The sequence below is a fragment of the Euprymna scolopes genome, chromosome 21 (genome assembly GCF_053919585.1).
Source record: "Euprymna scolopes isolate OS-2025 chromosome 21, ASM5391958v1, whole genome shotgun sequence".
Classification (NCBI taxonomy): Eukaryota; Metazoa; Mollusca; class Cephalopoda; order Sepiida; family Sepiolidae; genus Euprymna; species Euprymna scolopes.
This window is the reverse complement of record NC_136502.1, coordinates 28,125,384-28,144,853: the sequence shown is the minus strand read 5'-3', so window position 1 is coordinate 28,144,853 and position 19,470 is coordinate 28,125,384.

Below are 19,470 nucleotides of genomic sequence, written 5' to 3'. Positions count from 1 at the left end.
TGTCGTGGTTGGGGATGTTTATTCCGAAAGCTGTTCTTAAATGGGGAGGTTGGGGTGCTTCTACTACGCTGAGTTTGGTCGTAAAAATACCAACTGCAGAATACCAGTTACAATTATGGCGGGGGGGATTCTCGTTCAGATCTGTCAGAAAATGTAATTCCTAAACACTAGAAATATAAAAATTGTAATTAGCTGTAAATAAAAAGCGAAGGATTTTTGGTAGGAGAGAATGTAGTCATTTTCATTCTTTTTATTTTTATTTCAAAATTGGGAAATCATAAAAAAAAGTAATAAATAAAGAAAGAAATTTCAATAAAGAAATTTATTTCTCAATTTTATCGAAAACTGTACTTCCGTTATTCCAGAATCTTTTTAATTTCATTTTTTGTGTTGTTGTTTATTGTTTTGTTTTGAAGGGGGATATCATTTTTAAAAAGCTCTTCCCCTCCTAAATTATATTTAAAACATATTAAAATTTATTTTCTTTTGGAGGAGATGGGCTTTTTTAAACTATAGATACCCCAGTATTTTCTTTCATTTCCTATTTTTGAGCGATTATCGAGACACCCAAGATATGATCCTCCCATGTCAGGCATCCTTGCTGTCCTAAATTGTGTTCTTATATAAAATAAATTAATATCTTTGAAAGCAAAATTATATCTATCGTATTAAATAATCAAATAGACGCAAATTTGCTCGTAGGATAACAATCTTCCTCATCGCCTGATTTAAGAAATGTTTTACAAAGGTGAAACAAAGTTCATTCAGTTTGTCGGCGCCTTTTGATGAAACAGACATTTTATTCAAATAACAATGAAAACCGCAAAATAATTTTTTTTAATTCAAATAAAGTTTACGATTCAAAAAGTGTTATTTCCTTCAAGATCAAAAATTTTAAAAGAAGGAAATAAAAACAATATGGCGGCGGTGTGTATGTTGCGATTGTTAAACACGACTCAGCGTTCGTGTTTGTCGCTCAATTCTAAATTAAAAGAACTCTTGCAAAAGAACAAAAAAAAAAAAAAAAATGATGATTGCGGCTTTAGATCAAGAGAGAAGTTCGCCAGTGTGTCTCGTTCAGCTACCAAAACAAAATTATTTACAGATTTGATCAAACAGAAAAATGACCTAAACTGCTGAAAAAAAGAAAGAAAAAAAGAAAAAAGACTAAAAAAAAAGGAAAGAAAGAAACAAGGAAAGAATAAAGAAAAAATAATCCTCTTCTTTCTCTTTCTCTCACTTCATTGAGCCACCATTACTTGAAGCAGTAGAGTCGCGGAAAGAAGTGACAAAGCCAGTTCATTAAGTTTGTAGAGAGATTCAGACGCGATTCAGACGACCACACCAAAAAAAGCAAATGGATCAAATTGATACTCTCTTTTTCCGCCTTTTTTGGATTCGCTTTCCTATTCCAAAGTTTTCACATGAACGTATTATCAACTATTTAAAATCGTTTCAAACTCTAAAAGTAACTAGTCTATGTCAAAGTAATAAGATAACACGAACTTAGAGATTCCTATAAGAACAGTGATCAAATAAGATTTACCTCAGACTATCTGTGCTGACTGTGCCTCAAACAGAACCCCAAAAATGTACGTTCAATGATCCATCTGTGTCTTTCGCTGGCGAAAAGAAATTTTCAATGACTTACATGCAAGCTTTATTCAGGGAGAACAGAAACGAATTGCTACTTGCAGCTATACACGCAGTAACAAGAATAAGGTACCTATTTACAATGCCTCCCCACGGGACAGAGTTAGACACCAGGGTCGTTTTTTAACGTGGAGAAAAAGAATAAGGTAAACCAACGCACACGCACACATAAGTGCCACACTGCCAAATACTCACATACGTATACTACTTACATAGAAATATGATTCACGCTATAAACATTTTTAACTTGTGACTACGAACTCAACGTTCTTCATCAAACACTAATTTGCATAATTGAAAGCAACTTTTATATTCTCATAATTTGTATAAAAATGTTTTGTTATGAAATTTTGTTTTCTCAATTTTTCATTTATAAAACTTTGTTGTTCGTGTTTCAGTTAGCACTTGCCAACTGGTGACCGTTCTATTCTCTCAATGTTTCGTTTATTTCCATTTTTGTATGCATGCCCTTATTTCATTTTCTTCCTTTGTTGAAACATAACTTTTATATCATAATCTATATTAAATGTTGGTGTAGTTCTTGCCAACTCCAAAGACGCTATCGTTATCTCATATGGCCCTACAAAAACCTGGAACCACGCCCCAAGTTAAAAAAATGGACTGCTCCGTCTGGGCCAATAAATAATAGATCATTCCAAAATGAACGTGCGTCACTCCTGGTCACTCTTTGTACAGCCCTGCAGATACACTATTACCAGGGTTATCTACCGTTTGTGTGTGTTTGAATGTCTGCCAAAACTTTCGACAGACGCGATGAACAGTGACAAAGTCGGTATCGTTAGAAAGGTCGGTCTCTCAGACAACAAATATAAAAAAAATTGGCTGGAAACATTCATTTTGTGCTGGTTAACTGAGTCGTTCTTTGCAAGGAGGGGGTCAGTTTTTGCGGCGACATTTTTAGCAAAGTTATCATACGCCTCGCAATGACTAAGCTTATTTTGAACGCCCGCGATATCGTAAGTCGCGGTGAGCATGACAGCTTTTTAAAATCTCATTTTCGTCTTAACGTTCCAGGTTTGAGCCTGGTTACTGCAGCTTAGTTTTGTGTGTGTGTGTGTGTGTGTGTGTGTGTGTGTGTGTGTGTGTGCTCGCACGGATACTTGTTGCTATTTTCATTTTTTTAGGGGGTTGGTTATTTTTTATTTTTTATTTATTTTTTATTTTTTTTTGCACCGCACAGGTATTTTCATTGAAGCATTTTTTTTAGAGTTCGGTTGCTCAATGCCCTTATAATAAAACGCCTCCACATACGGGCAACACCGCGTACTCCGACTAGTGTAACATATTTCTTTCATAATATCTAGCAACTAGGTAAATAAAAAAGAAAGAAAAAAGAAAGAAGCAAAAAGGTTGCCCTAGTTTCAGTGTTATTTTTAAAACAACTATTAGTAAATATGAAAAAATGTAATTTACTACCCATCCTCGCACACTAATTTAGTACTTGGTGACGGCAAAGGAATGAATATTACGACCTAAGTATTCTACCTATTGTCTTCAGTAGATCCTTTATAGGTTATTCGAGTGGAATCTATTGAAATAATGGAAGAATGGACGATCTGTGCTTTGATGAAGTGTGGCATGAACATTTGGTTATCAGTAATCTATAATAAAACATTTATATACGACTAGCGGGGGTATCCGGCGTTGCCCGGGTGTTTAGAGGTGTGTGTGTGTTGGGGGTGGGGGTAAATCAAAACAAAAGAATAAGCGAAGTAATAACCCTGTTTAAATATTATAAAAAAATCAATAAACGGACGTGATGCGAACGAACGGTGTTAATATTTCTTAAAATCGGAAAAACAAAAACTAAAAAAGAAAACGCGAACGTGATGGAAAAAAACAACAAACAAAAAACGAACGTGATGCAAACGAACGATGTTAAAACTTTTTTAAAAAATCTGAAAAATAAAAATCAAAGTGTGTGTGTTGGGGGTGTAGCTGGAAACTAAAAGTAATAACTCTGTTTAAATATTAAAAGAAAATGAACAAAAACAAACAACGAAAAAAGTTGTGGGAGGGAGTTAGGCTTGAAACCGACACCTTGAGATTAATAGTCTGACGACATAGCATTATGCCACGAAGGTAGTAATTTAGGAGAGTCGAAAATAAGCGTTTAAAAACCCAGGTCGTCTTGTAGGTCAAATATCACGCCATAGCAGGAGCAGAAAAAACGAATTCACAGTGCGAATTTTGTAAGATAAAAGTGGTCGAAATAAAAGATTTTTACGACGTCGTTTCGTAATTGTTAGATATTATCATCTCGGTAGTATATAAAAAGTTATAAGACTGAGCGAGCAAGCCGAGGAGCAGCTGAAAAAAAAACTTTGCCGGACATACAGAAAAAATACACACACAAACACACATTTTCGCTTTTATATATTAGACTAGTGGGGGTACCCGGCGCTGTCCGGGTGTGTATAGGTGTTTGTGTTTGGGGGGGTAGATAAAAAAGTTTTGGTAGGAAGGTAGGCTCGAAAACAAATATTAAAAAAACGAACAAAAAAATCGAAAACAATTTTTTTGTAGGTGTGTGCGTTGAGGAGGTGGTTAGATCTAAACCATATGTTAAACTTCTTTTAAAAAATCTGGGGAAAAACAGCGAACATTATGTAAAAAGAAGAAAAAGTAAATAAAAAAGTTTTAGTAGGTAGGTAGGTAGGATCGAACCCGGAACATTGTGGCTTAAAACTTGATAAGTTACCGCTCGCCCACGAAAGGAAAGTAACTCAAACGAATTTCAATTTAATGTTTTAAACGCACAAGTGGCAGCTGCGCAGCGAATTTAATTAGGCCAAAAGAAATTAAATTCCGCACTTAATTTTAACTGCGGGATAGTTCTTTGGGTTTTTTTTTACCCAACTTTTCTGGTTTTGTTTTCCCAACGTTTTGGGGAAAACCAGCCCTCCTTTATTAGGGAAGTGTCCGAATAAAAGCAATTGTCTGATATTACGGTTTTCACCAAACGTCCATTGCTCGAGAACCGCACCTTAGTTGTAACATCAGTTTCGCTTTTATACGAAAAAGCCGAATCAACACGAAATAGCAAGAATTGTGTAAAATTCGACGAAAATAAATCTAGACGCGACGGGCGTTCGCAAATCCTAGATATTATTATCTAGTGGGTATATAAACAGTTCTAATGTTCTGGAGAGGCAAAAGAAAATGAACTCATGTCCAGGCCGACAAAAATGGAATCCGGGAATTGTAATAACCGTGATCTATGTCGCAAATCGTTTATAGATCAGGCCGTTTTATGGAGCAAGGTGCAGATGAACTCATGTCCGGGCCGACAAAAATGGAATCTGGGAATTGTAATGACTTGGATCTATGACGCAAATCGTTTATGGGTCAGACCAAAAGCAAACGCCTGGCTGGTCAAAATATGGATCATTGACGTCAATTGGTTTATGGGTTACAAGGTCGAGAAAGTCCATAAACGTGAGATGGTAAACAAAACAGAGAGAGAGAGAGAGAGAGAGAGAGAGAGAGAGAGAGAGAGAGAGAGAGAGAGAGAGAGAGAGAGAGAGAGAGAGAGAGAGACACACACACACAGACGACGAGGAACTGACTGTCACGTTCGCAACCCACCCCTCTCCCACTGTCTTCCCCGCCACCGCATTGTGTGTATATGAAATATTTCGTAACAATAAACCAAGTATGTTTTATAACAAAGTGTCTCGTTATTCATTGATAAATGAATCAGCTGTCATTTCAATCACTAGATGATTTCCAACAGTCATATGCGTAACACTAAGCGATAGTAACGCCCCCGAGAAACCCGGCGAAAAAAACCTTTGTTGGACATACCAAAACTCGCACGCCTATTTTGCCTTTTATATATATAGATGTGTGTGTGTGTGTGTGTGTATGTGTGTGTGAGAGAGAGAGGGGGGAGAGAGTGGGAAAGTATTAAAATCAAGTTTCAGAAAGGAAGATTCGTGTACGCAATTTTATGCGCGTTTCGAAACATTATTTATCAAGTATGATCCACAGTAACCCACGAGGAAATGAATATTTTTCAGCTTTATTAGGGCTGCGATATTTACTGTTTGGCAAGTTTTTTGTTTTCTTCTTGTTTAATATTATCGTGTCTAATCTTCTTGCTTGTTTCAGTTTGTCTGTTTATATTTCTATGTTCTAGATATGTTTATGCGTTTCCGTTTCTAATACTGGTTCCAGTTTATATCTCGATTACTTGTACCTATTTACTATGCCTCCCCACGGGACAGAGTTAGACACCAGGGTCGTTTTTTAACGTGGAGAAAAGGTACAAAAATAAAAATTGTCTCAGTCGTGAAGGATTTCTCCTCAACCGAAAGAGAACAAGAAATAGAAGTGCAGCATCTGAAGAACAGATACTACACTACGAGGGCCAAGTTCGTAGGAGACCCACTTCCCAACTCAAACATGTCTATTTTGATAGTTATTGTGGACGGACTGGTGCTATTTGATTCTTTGTCCACAAAATCTACAATGCCCTGCAAGTAGTTTATTCCGATCACGCTGTTTTTTGTGCAGTTATCAGTCGTGATCCCGGTTTCTTGTATGCAACTATTTTAGTTCGTCTAATAAATCGTTCATATAGTTGATTCTCTCTCAATTCTCCTTTTCTTACCTTTTGATTTCCGTTTCTTTGTATTGCTCATATTGAGTCTGTTTGAGCAGCGGTAATCAGCCTCTCTAAATTTTGTATCATGTAATACTATAGTCCTTTAATTTTATCTATACAATTTTCAAATACTTACAAGTCTCCCCTCCCACCTCGTTTCTGTTTACATTCATGTGTAGCGCTTTGTTAATAATCATTAATTTCCTAATTCGCTGATCAAAGTTCCACAGTTCTTTTGCTAATTCTGAATTTTTTAGATGAGATGTGGATGCTTGTTATTTTGATTAATCGGACTATCATTTTCATCTGGAGTGTTAATAGCACATCGTTTCGGTCGCTGCGATCTGCGACCTTCTTCAAGTGTTGAAAACATGCTTCTTTTTCTCTACTCTCTTTTTTAGAACCAACCCTCTTTTCCTTACTAGAGAAAAAGAAGCAGGTTTTTGAACACATGAAGAAGGTCGCAGGTTGCAATGACCGAAACGTTGTGCTAATAACACCCAAAATGAGAATAATAGTCCGATTAATCAACATAACTCGATCATTCTCTTGCTAAGTTTATATTACTTCGGGTACTACCCAACTGCTCTGATAACACCGACCGACGAAGGTGGATGGCTTTGACGCGAGATGCGACTAACACCATCAGAGCCGGCTCAACCCATCCCGGGTGAATGTCGCTACAGGTAGAGGCACACATACCACTCAACGGTTCATTCCTTTTATTATGTTTCTACTGTATAATTTAATTTCAACAAGTGAAGCATGCATTGCCCCCCGTAAGTGAGCAGTGAATGAGGCATAAAAAATGACTAACTTCAGCATTTGCCCCCCCCCCCCCCGCCCATTTAACAGCAAAAGTCCCCAGGGGACGTCAAATTCTGGTGCAAATGAACAAACGGTGTAGTTTTAGGCCATAACTTATGTAAATTTGAGTTCTGCACCATGCAAAAAGGAAAGAAATGACTAAGTCCATCATTTGCACCCCCCCCCTATTTAGCTCCAAAAGTCTCCAATGCCTTAACATATTTAAATTTGAGTTCGGCATCATGCAAAACTGCTAAATAGACATACACAGACAAATTTGGAAAATATGGTAAAATAGTTCCCAAAATGGAGTGTTTTTATTTACCCTAAAAGAGCCCCTGGGACACACTCAAGAGAAGTATAGACAAACAAAATTATATAGAAATCAGTTAATTACAACTTTTCAGAAAGTTTTATAAAAACCCAAGGTATCAATTTTTTTTAATAACACAAAAGTGTCAATTTTAGCTATTTTAACTCAACAGACACCCCTAGGGAGTCAACCGGAGTTTTCCCGGAAAATCCGTTCAGTTACTTTTTTTACTCATATAATGTTTAATGTTTGTGCAAAATTTCCAAAAATTCCAAGGCGTAGTTATTGAGAAAAGTGAGAATGGACGAATGGACGAACGGACAAGGATGCATTTACAGATCCACCCTCCTTTTGTCGGGGGACCAAAAAGTATTATTCTTTATCTTTCATCTTTGTTAATTTGATTGCGTCCATGCCCGGAAGGCCTTGGCATGTATCAGTATTTTGCTGCGCAATTAAGTAGTTTTATATCGTTGTCTCCTTCCTACTATTCCAGTCCTCCCCACCTCTTAGGATAACCTTTGCAAATGAATTTGTGCGATCGCCATTAACTTCTTATTGGCGATGACTATTGGTCTTCACTGAAATTTGGCTGGCAATAAGCCTTCTCAAGATCCCATTCCTCTTCACACTCATTCAGTGGAAGTTTGGTTAATGCTGTCTCGATCTTTCCATCCTCCTTGACAGTATAAGGGTCATGAAAACATCGTATTCCACACCCTAACCTGAAAAAAAAAAAACGTATCTAGTGCCCCCGTATCCGTGTGTGTGTGTGGGGGGGTATACTGTACGTTTTTAATAAAATTATTTACCCCTGTCGAGTTGAACAAGAATGGCACAAGGTTTATTTAAAGTCGGGTCACATCAGTTTCGTGTCCAGAATCAATGTCACTTAATCGCTTTGTTGAGATTATGTCGTTATGGTAATTGTGTGGTTCCTCGTCTGAGAATGTGAGTCTTAATTAAGTCCATTATCGAACTTTTATTGATTGTGTTTATTAGTAATTAATTGATCACAGCGATTCAATTAGGATCGTTAGGTTGCAATTAGTAAATCAATAAATTGTTTCTTCGTGAATGTTTATTAGTAATCGATAAATTCATTCCACAGATTTTTTGCTTCCTGTTTTTCTATTCGTCATTTTAAATCATTCAGTTTTTTGCATGAGAGAAATAATCCGTCTGAAGGGGACGGGGTCGCATGGTGAAATTGATATTGGTGCGCATCGACAACTCGGTGGGTAGTGTTTGAGTCTTGTAGTACCATAGCACTATTTTAACTAGACATGTTTAAAACCTGTGTTTAAAACATGTGAGTAACTAAATAGTGGGGGTAATTAATGCCAACAAAAACAGACCCCCAAAATCGCTTGGGTTCACGTCAGTTGCGTTTTCTTTGACTCCACCATTTCTCACTGATTACGAGAAACCTGTCAAATTGTTTGCAGTAAATCGTTTCTGCTAAGTACATCTGTCAGTTTGGTTTAGTTGTTTTGTTTTACGGCATATCAAACCTTTTAGATTATTTAATGTCGAACCACCCGGTCAATATGCAAGCCTCCTAGACCTTTTTCTCTCAACTTCCCCTGAGCTATGTTCATGTTCCGTTCATTCTCCTCTAGAATCTTCCGACCACTCCGTCGTATCAGTTAAGATAAAAACGAAATGTAAGACGTACCCCTCCACCGTACTGTATACCGATACTCTATGGCTGACTGGGATAGCTTCCGTACATTCATATCTGATTTACCTCTGCATTCCATGTTTAAAAAGGATGTGTCCTCTATAGTATCAGATCCGACCGAATGGTTAATTGTAGGCATAGACCAATTCATACCATCTAAAAAATTCCAACAAAAACCTAACAGCCAGCCATGGTTCTCCCCAGAATATGCTGCTGCTATCGCGCACAGAAATCACTTTTTCCATAGCTACCAACGTAATAGATGCACTGAGACTAAAGCTGCTTTCAGGACTGCCAGTAACCACTGTAAAAGAGTAATAAAAAATGCAAGAGAGCTATATGCCCAGTCTGTTAAATCCAAGGTAGCTGATCAGCGGCTTGGTTCCCACTAGTTTTGGCAAATAACAAATAGGATCCTGAACAGAAGTGTGCGTTCTATCCCAACCATTATCAATGGACCAGAGGTCATCTCGTCAGCGTCAGACAAGGCCAAACTATTTGCAAAGAACTTTGCAGCTAATTCTACCCTATGCGACGAAGGCCATCAACTCCCCATATTTCCTCCTATAACACAGAACAAGCTAGGTAACATACAAATATCCGTGAATGAGGTCACCAAGCTAATCAAGAACCTAGATTCCAGTAAAGCAACTGGCCATGACGGCATCCCAATTATAGTGTTAAAAAAGCTTCAACCAGAACTCGCTCCCATACTTACGAAACTATTTAAGCGCTGCCTTAAGGAGAAGTGTTTCCGACTCCCTGGAAGACCTCATCAGTTTGCCCTGCATTTAAGAATTCAGGTGATAAGTCATCTCCCTCTCAGTACAGACCAATAAGTCTCCTGTGTGTTATGAGATCTCCTCTGATCTCGAGCGCGTGGTTCAGTGGGGGAAGAAATGGCTGTTGCCATATCTGGGCAGGAGCTGCTAAAAACAGCCTATCCTGCCTTGACAGAGTACAAAATAGACTTCATGGCTTAGTGGGGGATGCCCTTTTCTCTACCCTGCAACCTATCTCCCACAGAAGAGACGTTGCGAGCCCATCCTTGTTTTATCGTTATTTCCATGGCAGGTGCTCGTCTGAACTCCAATCTCTGGTCCCCCCTCGCCAATCTTTCACGAAAAACACCCGTCTAGCTGAATCCACTGTCAAAAATTTCCCCCACTCTATATCTGTGCCTAAATCAAAACGCGGATTCCATGAACAAAGCTTTTTTCTTAGAACTGCACGCCTGTGGAACTCTGTTCCGTCTGCCTGCTTCCCACCTGACTACAACTTGGATGTCTTCAAGTCCAATGTTAACAAATTCCTAATGAACCGCCCCCTTAAGTAAACACTTCAGTAAATCTCCACACTAACGTAATGTACTTGCAATAACCCTTATCCCTGAGTGGCTTCCGGGCCTTGATAAGTGGTGATCACTGTGTAAAAAAAAAAAAAAAAAAAAAAAAACTGTATCTCCCTAATGCAGTCTAGTTATTCATAGTGCTTTTAATCATTCTTCAGAATACTGGAATAGATTACTAAACACTCATTCAAAATTAATCTATTCAAAATGGCGTCTTACGATGACTTGTATGTAACTTTTTGTGGAAAAAAGAACAGGCATTAATATTGATTTTTGTTGTTGTATTTTTAAATATATATACCAAAATAAAAACTTGACAACTACGTTTCATCAACATATCTGTTATTAACTAGAATTTTACTCAATTCAGATCTCATACGTAGGAGTTACTTAGGTAAGTCTTCTTTTTTTTCAATTTCAGTATGGTTAAACGTTTTCACTTATTTTCATTACAATTACCAATTCTTCTTTCTTCTTGACTAAAACTGATATTTACGCGGTTCCTTCAATAAGTTTCCAGACTTTTTTCGTATGGACACTTTTATTGATAGTACACGCATGGCACTCTAATCCCCTTCGAAGTAATCTTCTCCGGCTGCAATGCACTTGTTATATCTTTCCAACAACTTCTGAAAAGCCCCATAGACACATTTTTGTGTCGGCGTGTCAATGACACTCGCCACACATCCTTTCATATCCTCAGTTGCCTCATAACGACAGCTATATCCGAAATTTCAAGTCTGTAGACTAAAATTTCGTTAAGTATATAGGTTGAGAAGTTCCCTCACACACATTCCCGCTTATATATCCATATATATATATATATAAATATATATATATATATATATATATATACTAGTAGGCTGCGAATCGGAAGTAGACATTATTTCTGAGTATGAGTCAGTTAATAAGGGTGACGGGGCAATACAGGTCTACTGTGTGTAATTATACGTGGCGTATAGTGGGGGCAGTAAAAGCAGTTACAAATTAGAGAGAAAAATAAGAACTACTTCCTCTAATGAGGATTTCTCTCCTAGGATGAATTGTAAGATTTTGTTAGGCCTAAGTTTGGCTATAATGAAGTTGTAAAGTTACATAATGTAGTGGCTAATAGTCTAGACACAATAAATTTGTATGTGGCATCTGTTGTTGTAAACTTATGGTAATTTGGTCTAGAGGGGAATTTCTGCAATCAAAATATTATATACATGAATATATGCACCCACGCGCGCGTGTGCTAAACAACAACAAAAAAGGGTTCTTACAATTTTTAATAATTTGGGGGGGGGTCAAAGTCGATTGTCTGGACCGACCCCTTCCGCAAATTGAGTTCATTGTACTTGCACCCCCTCCCGCCACCACAACAGGTGGTAAAAAATTGGGTGCTCATTTTACGTAAAATTATTAGAGAAAAGTGATCCCTCACTTTTTAAACTAACATTTCCTCATATCTTATAAATGTGTGTATGTGTGCGCACGCGCGTGCATGTATATATATGTATATATATATATATATATATATATATATATATGCACACGAAAAAAAATTAAAGTGTTTTTTACTTTTTTTTTTTTGCAAAGACGATTGTCGCCCTCTCCGCTAATGCATACTGCTAATATTTGTTGAGGGGGGGGGGTCAACGTGTAGCTGCTCACTTTACGTTATATTGAGATCACTGTACGTGCTCCTCCTCACCAAAACAGGTGGCCGTAAAGAGGGTGCTCATTTTACGTAAAATTATTAAAGGAAAGTCATCCCCAATTTTTTTTAAACAAACATTTCCTATATCTTAGAAACTACGCGTTGACAGCAATTGTAAACGTTATTTTCGTTTTCGGCGCCACTGAAAACTTAGGACAGTGCTAATGTTAAATGATTTTTTCTCGGTGGTGGAAATATACATATATCCACTTTCTATACCTCATCAACTACACCCCACCAAATAAAACGCCCTGATAAAAATTTTTTTAAAAACACGGGTAGCAATATTTATTTTTGGGATTGGTAACTATTTTTTACCCTTACCGGATGTTATATTACTTTTGCTTTTCTTTTCCTATTCCTGGGGTCAATTTCTTATTCTTTTATATTATTTATCGATTAACTAGGCTTTAGTTTTAACGTAAATTACATTGGCTACAAGAAGTTATCTTTTACCACTATTACTACACTACACACACGTTAACTTGGTATTTTATTTTTTTATTTTTTTTAAATTTATTTTAGTTGGGGGGGGGGAGTTTTACATTAGCTCCACCTCCGCATTTACGCATTTCCTTACTTGCTTTTTTTCCCGCCGGGCAACACCAGTTAACGGGTCCTGCTAGTAATAATGATAATGTTTGTTTTGGCTCAAACAATTCAAGTAAACTTAAAACACGTGCCCCCTCCCTCCACGTCATTTACACAAACGAAGAGCGTTGATCCAATTCATTAAACAGACTTAATTTATTATTTGAATGAATTTTTCCTTGTTTTGTTTATTTTTTGCATATTTTAAAACTCATTTTTCTCAAATATTTCTTTTTAGTCTCCCAGCAATTAAACTTTTGGATTAATTCGTGGTGAAACATGACGCTAATCAGAAAATTTGTAATTAAAGCGATTAATTGATATGAGCTTGGGGTTAAAAGGTTAAGAAAATTATCATGAATTAGAATTTGGCTAAGAAATTAGTTGGAGTTCCACATTTTTGAAGACTTTACAAAAAAAAAAGATTCATTATAACTTACAGTTTACCTACTAAAATGAAACATGAACGTTTTATTGTACCTATTTACTATGCCTCCCCACGGGACAGAGTTAGACACCAGGGTCGTTTTTTAACGTGGAGAAAAGGTACAAAAATAAAAATTGTCTCAGTCGTGAAGGATTTCTCCTCCACCGAAAGAGAACAAGAAATAGAAGTGCAGCATCTGAAGAACAGATGGTATTTATTTGCTCCCCCACCGAGCAAATTAGGCACAAGGCCGATTTTTAATGTGAGGAGTGAAGGGAGGGGGAAGGGGAAAAGGGGGACCAGCTCCCGAGAGGTGGGAAATGGGAGCTGGTTAAAGGTCAGACATGTGGGGTTGCCCCCACATCTGGTCTTTGCTAGTCATAGCTAGTCTTAGCTAGTCATAGCTTGCAGTATCTGCCGGAACAGATGGTATTTATTTGCTCCCCCACTGAGCAAATTAGGCACAAGGCCGTTTTTAATGTGAGGTAAAAACCAGCTCCCCTAAAAGAGGTCACTCTGGTTACCAAAAATAATAATTGTCCCAGTATAGACGGTTTCCCCTCCATTGACTGGTACAAATTATCTTAAGTGCAGCATCTGCCGGAACAGATACTACACTTTGATCCCGGCCCGAAGGCCAAGAAAAGGCATTGATAATGAACCATTGTAGCTTACTTGAAATATATATATATATATATATATATATATATATATATATATATATATAAGGGAGTAGTCACCAACAATGTGTATTTTTTAACATTATTTTATTATTCCGTGTCTTGGTTTTTCATTGAGAATTATGTTTGGATCATTGTAATAATGTTTTTAAGTCATTGAAATCGTTTTTACGCGCGTTTCAGACGTTCTGTGAAGCGTCCTCGTCAGAAATTATTTTCAAATGTGTTGGAGATGTAAAAATGGTAATTTTCGTAGTTCATTTGAAGTGTTTCCAAGGGGTGGAGGCTTGTAAGTGTTTATTATTCATTGGCATGTTCATTTATATATAGCAATGACCGTCTTCAGTGTCATGTCTGCTTGAGAGTGTGAATTCGCCTGTACCAATTTTATGTTGCCAAATTGTCGAAGCCAAACGGTATCGAAGATGTTAATTACCCCCCCCCCCCCAAAGGTGGCAAAGGTAAATATATAGACTTTTCAAACTCTAAAGATTTCCTGTGTAAAAATAAAAATAACAAAACTAGTGTTTCTAAAGTTATTTTAAAAAAACTTATAAGTCATCTTATTAAAGAGTGTTATTTTCAAATAGGAAATAAAATATTACTCCAAACGATAGGTATCCCAATGGGATTGGATCCTGCACTATGTTGGGCAAATCTGTATTTACATAGACTCGAATATATATATATATATATATATATATATATATATATATATATATGTGTGTGTGTGTGTGTGTGTGTGTGTGTGTGTGTGTGTGTGTGTGTGTGTCATCACAAATAAAAATGATATATCTAAAACATAATTTTCATGAGTGTAGGAGATTTATAGATGACCTTATATGTATAATCGATAACGATGAATTCGAAAAAAATAAACATCTTATATATCCAAAGGAGTTAGAATTGAATTGTGAACACAGAGGACACAGGCTACATTTCTGGATTTAGATATAAAAATTGAGGATAGGATTTTTCTTTATAAAATATTTGATAAAAGAAACTCTTTCTCCTTTCAAGTATGCCGCATAAAGATAGTACCTGCCCTGTGTTTATGTTTTATAGAACCATTATGCCAGAGTTTTTGAGAATAGCTCGCATTACTTTAAAATTAATAGATTTTATACCACCAGTTTCTAGTTTAGTAATAAGGATGATAAAACAAGGTGGGGATAAAACTAAAATATTTAAACAGTTAAAGAAGGCATTTGTCCGTTATCCTGATGCTTTTGAATCATTTAAAATTAAGCAGAATATATTAGTAAAGGAAATCCAAAACTTTATTAGTAATGTATGAAATGTATTTATAAAAAATGTATATATGCATAAATATTTTTAACCTTTATATATATTTAATTTTCAATAAATATGAATGTAAATATACAAAATACTAATCATAGTGGGGGTGATAAGTAGTCAAATGGATTAATCCTAATCTTATAAATGCAAGACTGGTAACTTAAAAAAATATATCCATTTGGAATTTGGAAACAGAAGAATCTCACAGTTAGAAATTCATTTTTATAACATCAATAGGTTAGATAAAGTAATTAAGAATAGAAAACTAGATCTAATATTTGTAACATGTTTTTTTTTCCTAAGATTAAGAGACATGGTGTTTGATCAACACTATGAGGGAGCCATGATGTAATATACTGCTTTGTTTTTAAATCCCCGAAACAGTGTTTCATGGTAAACAACTGATGATCCCTTAAAAATAAATTATTACTGGTACTATAGTGAATTCGAGAGAGAGCAAGTTTATGCAGTGATTGCAGGTGATTGAATGACTTACTGACCAAATGGTTTTCTAACGAACGATAAAATATTTTTTGTATAGTTTTAAAGGTTAAAAACTTCCAAGACTATATATATATATATATATATATATATATATATATATATATATATTATATATATATATATATTATATATATATATATATCAAATAAGATACGTGTTACATTTAACACGTTAAAGCCAAATAATAACAATATATATATATATATATATATATATATATATTACTCAAAACTCCCAATTGATGTATACCCCTATTAAACAAATGAATATATATATATATATATATATATATATATATATATATATATATATATATATATATATATATACGTATATATATAAATGTTTAGAGGTACAGAGTTTATATACAGTTTTGAAAATAAGCGGAAGTTTCTCAAGAGCTCTTTCGGCTATCATCTCATCAGGAGAAAATCGATAGCGTACAAAATAATATTATGTCGAAAATAAAGAGTTCTAATGGGGAACTTATTAAATGTGCCAAAAGTACGGGGACAGTAAAATAAATTTATTAACGTTTAAAAAACGATTAAAATATTGGCACAACGAGGGAGAAAAAAAAAACGGGAGAAAAGATTCAAAGTTCCCCAAAGAGAAACAATGCGTTGGATGTTTCCTTTTGCCGGCACAAAGAAGGTTGACGCACCGCAATAGAGACAGACTCCAAAATCTTTAAATGGTTTTTGGAGTCCGCTCTATGTAGCACCTCGAACCAATCTATTTTATATCTATCGGCATAGTACAGGTTGTCAACCAAATGCTGGCCAATAGCAGAGTCCAAGGCTGCAGAAGGAGGGAGACCACCAGACCCCATCCTCACTTGTCTGATCTTCGATGGAACATGCTGGTTTATACGAGTGAAAAGGTGCAAGGATGTTCGCCCAACATAACCAGCATCGCACTGGCATTTAAATTGATATACAATATTGCTATTTTGGATGTAAGGCAAACTATCCTTGCGAAAAGACGGAAAAGCAGGTCTCGTAGTATATACCAAACGCAAGGACACAGAATAAAAGCAGTCGTAAATACTTCTGCGAATCTGTTTGGAAAGTCTATTACTCTTTTCCCCAATCCACGGTAATTTTAAATAAACCGAGCATTTCAAGAGTCCAAACATTTTAGTGGATTTAAAATCCTCAACCTTTTTGAAAATACAGTCATCAATAAGGTCAACAAGATAACCATTATTGATGAATATTTCCCTGATCTTATCGAGTTCGGCGTCTAATCTGTTAGGCGAACAAATCATGAGGGCTCTATGTACCAAAGTATTAATTAGGCCGACTTTACGTGATTTTGGTACAAAAGACAACCAGTTCGCATATAGGCCAGTAAATGTCGGCTTTCTATAAATTGTAGTGAGAAAGCCCCCCCTTGAACGTTCGACAAGAACATCCAAGAAGGGAAGCGAGTCGTCCTTCTCACTTTCCATAGTTAACTTAAGAGCCCCATGCAAGGAATTCAACCTATTAAAAAATATCGACGCTTCAGTTTGCGATGGAAAAATAGCAAAAGTGTCGTCAACATATCTGAAATATGCAGTGGGTTTAGTTGTAGAATTGAACATAATGGATTCATGGTACCCGACGAAAATATTCGCTAAAGTTGGGGCCAACCGACTCCCCATTGAAACCCCGTCGACCTGACAGTACATAATATATCTAGTCTCTTTACCAACATACCGTTGGATGAGACTATACGTATATGTACCGACGCGCTCTATGATGGTCGCCTAACTGCTCCACGGTTTTCTAAAGAGATTCTTATTGAACTCATTTTAATGTGCAGTAAATCTGTGGAGTTTAGTTTTTGTGATATTATGTACTGTCAGGTCGACGGGGTTTCAACTATATGGACTCTGCTATTGGCCAGCATTTGGTTGACAACCCGTGCTGTACCGATAGATATAAAATAGAATGGTTCGAGGTGCTACATAGAGCGGACTCCAAAAACCATTTAAAGATTTTGGAGTCTGTCTCCATTGCGGTGCGTCAACCTTCTTTGTGCCGACAAAAGGAAACATCCAACGCATTGTTTCTCTTTGGGGAACTTTGAATCTTTTCTCCCGTTTTTTTTTCTCCCTCATTGTGCCAATATTTTAAACGTTAATAAATTTATTTTAGTGTCCCCGTACTTTTGGCACATTTAATAAGTTCCCCATTAGAACTCTTTATTTTCGACATAATATTATTTTGTACGCTATCGATTTTCTCCTGATGAGATGATAGCTGAAAGAGCTCTTGAGAAACTTCCGCTTATTATTTTCAAAACTATATATCCACCCCAACACACACATACATACACACAAACATACACGGTGCTAGTTGGCCATTGAACCCGGAAAAGGGTTCATTCGCCCTTTGGAAGGTCTTGTCTTTAATCCTCCATGGATACTAGCCACCCTCCTCACCAAACAAGTCTGATGGGGGAGCCAGTTTAGTCGCCGGTGACCCGACCATGAGGCAGGTAGTACTGGGTTACATAGTACCAGTAGCATATGACATGACCTGACATACACATACATACATACATACACACAAATACATATGCATATATACATATACAGATACACACGCACACAAGCATATTTACATGTATAGATTGTGTTTTAAATTTTTATTAATTTACATAAGTATTAATGTAATTATTTTTCTATTATTTTTATATATTAGTTTTTTATTGTGATTCATAATTATTATTTACTTATTTCATTTTTTTATTTTCTTTTATTAAACTTATATTTTTTTTTAATTTATTTGAGTTTTGATATATAAAGTATGTATTTTAATCTAAATAATTTTCCAAAGAATTTTAAAATTCACCTAAGTTCACTTTAATCTCTACAGTTTGATTTTTATTTTTTATTGTTTATTTTGTTGTTGTTTTCATTGCGTTTATTTAATATTTTGTTATTATGTTCTTTCATTATCATCTCTAAATTTTCGCAGCAGCTGTAGGATAACTTTAGGGCATTTTTATTGAAAATTTTGTGTAAGGGGTTGGTTGCGGGAAAGTGCTTTTCGATAAGATCTAGAAATTTCTTGCCAAGTTTTGTTTTTAACATTTTATTGTATGGCGCCGTATACCAGAATATATTTCTTTTTCTTCTATTTTTTATTTTATTATAGTTCACAGAAAACATTACAAAAAACTACAAAAACTGGATACAAACGAATGCGACTACATAGATATAATAAATACTGAAAGTAAACAAATCACCGATAAATTAAAAATTAGCGGTAAAGTTGGCAACTTGAAACCTAGAGAGGCATACATTCCGCTCAAAGACCACAAATCGGACTTCAATAATAATCCCAGCACCCGCTTGATAAACCCAACTAAACCAAAAATAGGTAGAATTAGCAAAGCAATACTTTCTAGAGTAAACAAACAAATCAAACAAGACCTAGAATTAAACCAGTGGGCAAATACTACCGAAGCAATCACTTGGTTTAAAAATATAGAAAACAAAAATAAATGTACGTTTATACAGTTCGACATCATAGACTTCTATCCCTCAATATCCGAAGAACTTTTCAACATTGCCCTAGAATTTCTCGAGGCATACACTGATATATCCTCGGAAGAAATCAACATCATTAAAAAAATGTAGAAAATCAGTTCTAATAAATAACAATAACCAATGGATAAAGACTAAAATGACAAATTCGTTTGATTTGGGATGGGTGCCCGAGATTCTGCAGAGGCATCAGATCTTGTGGGATTATTCATTCTATATACCCTCACAAGCATATTTGATACTACGGATATCAGCCTATATAGAGATGATGGACGAGCTATAATAAAA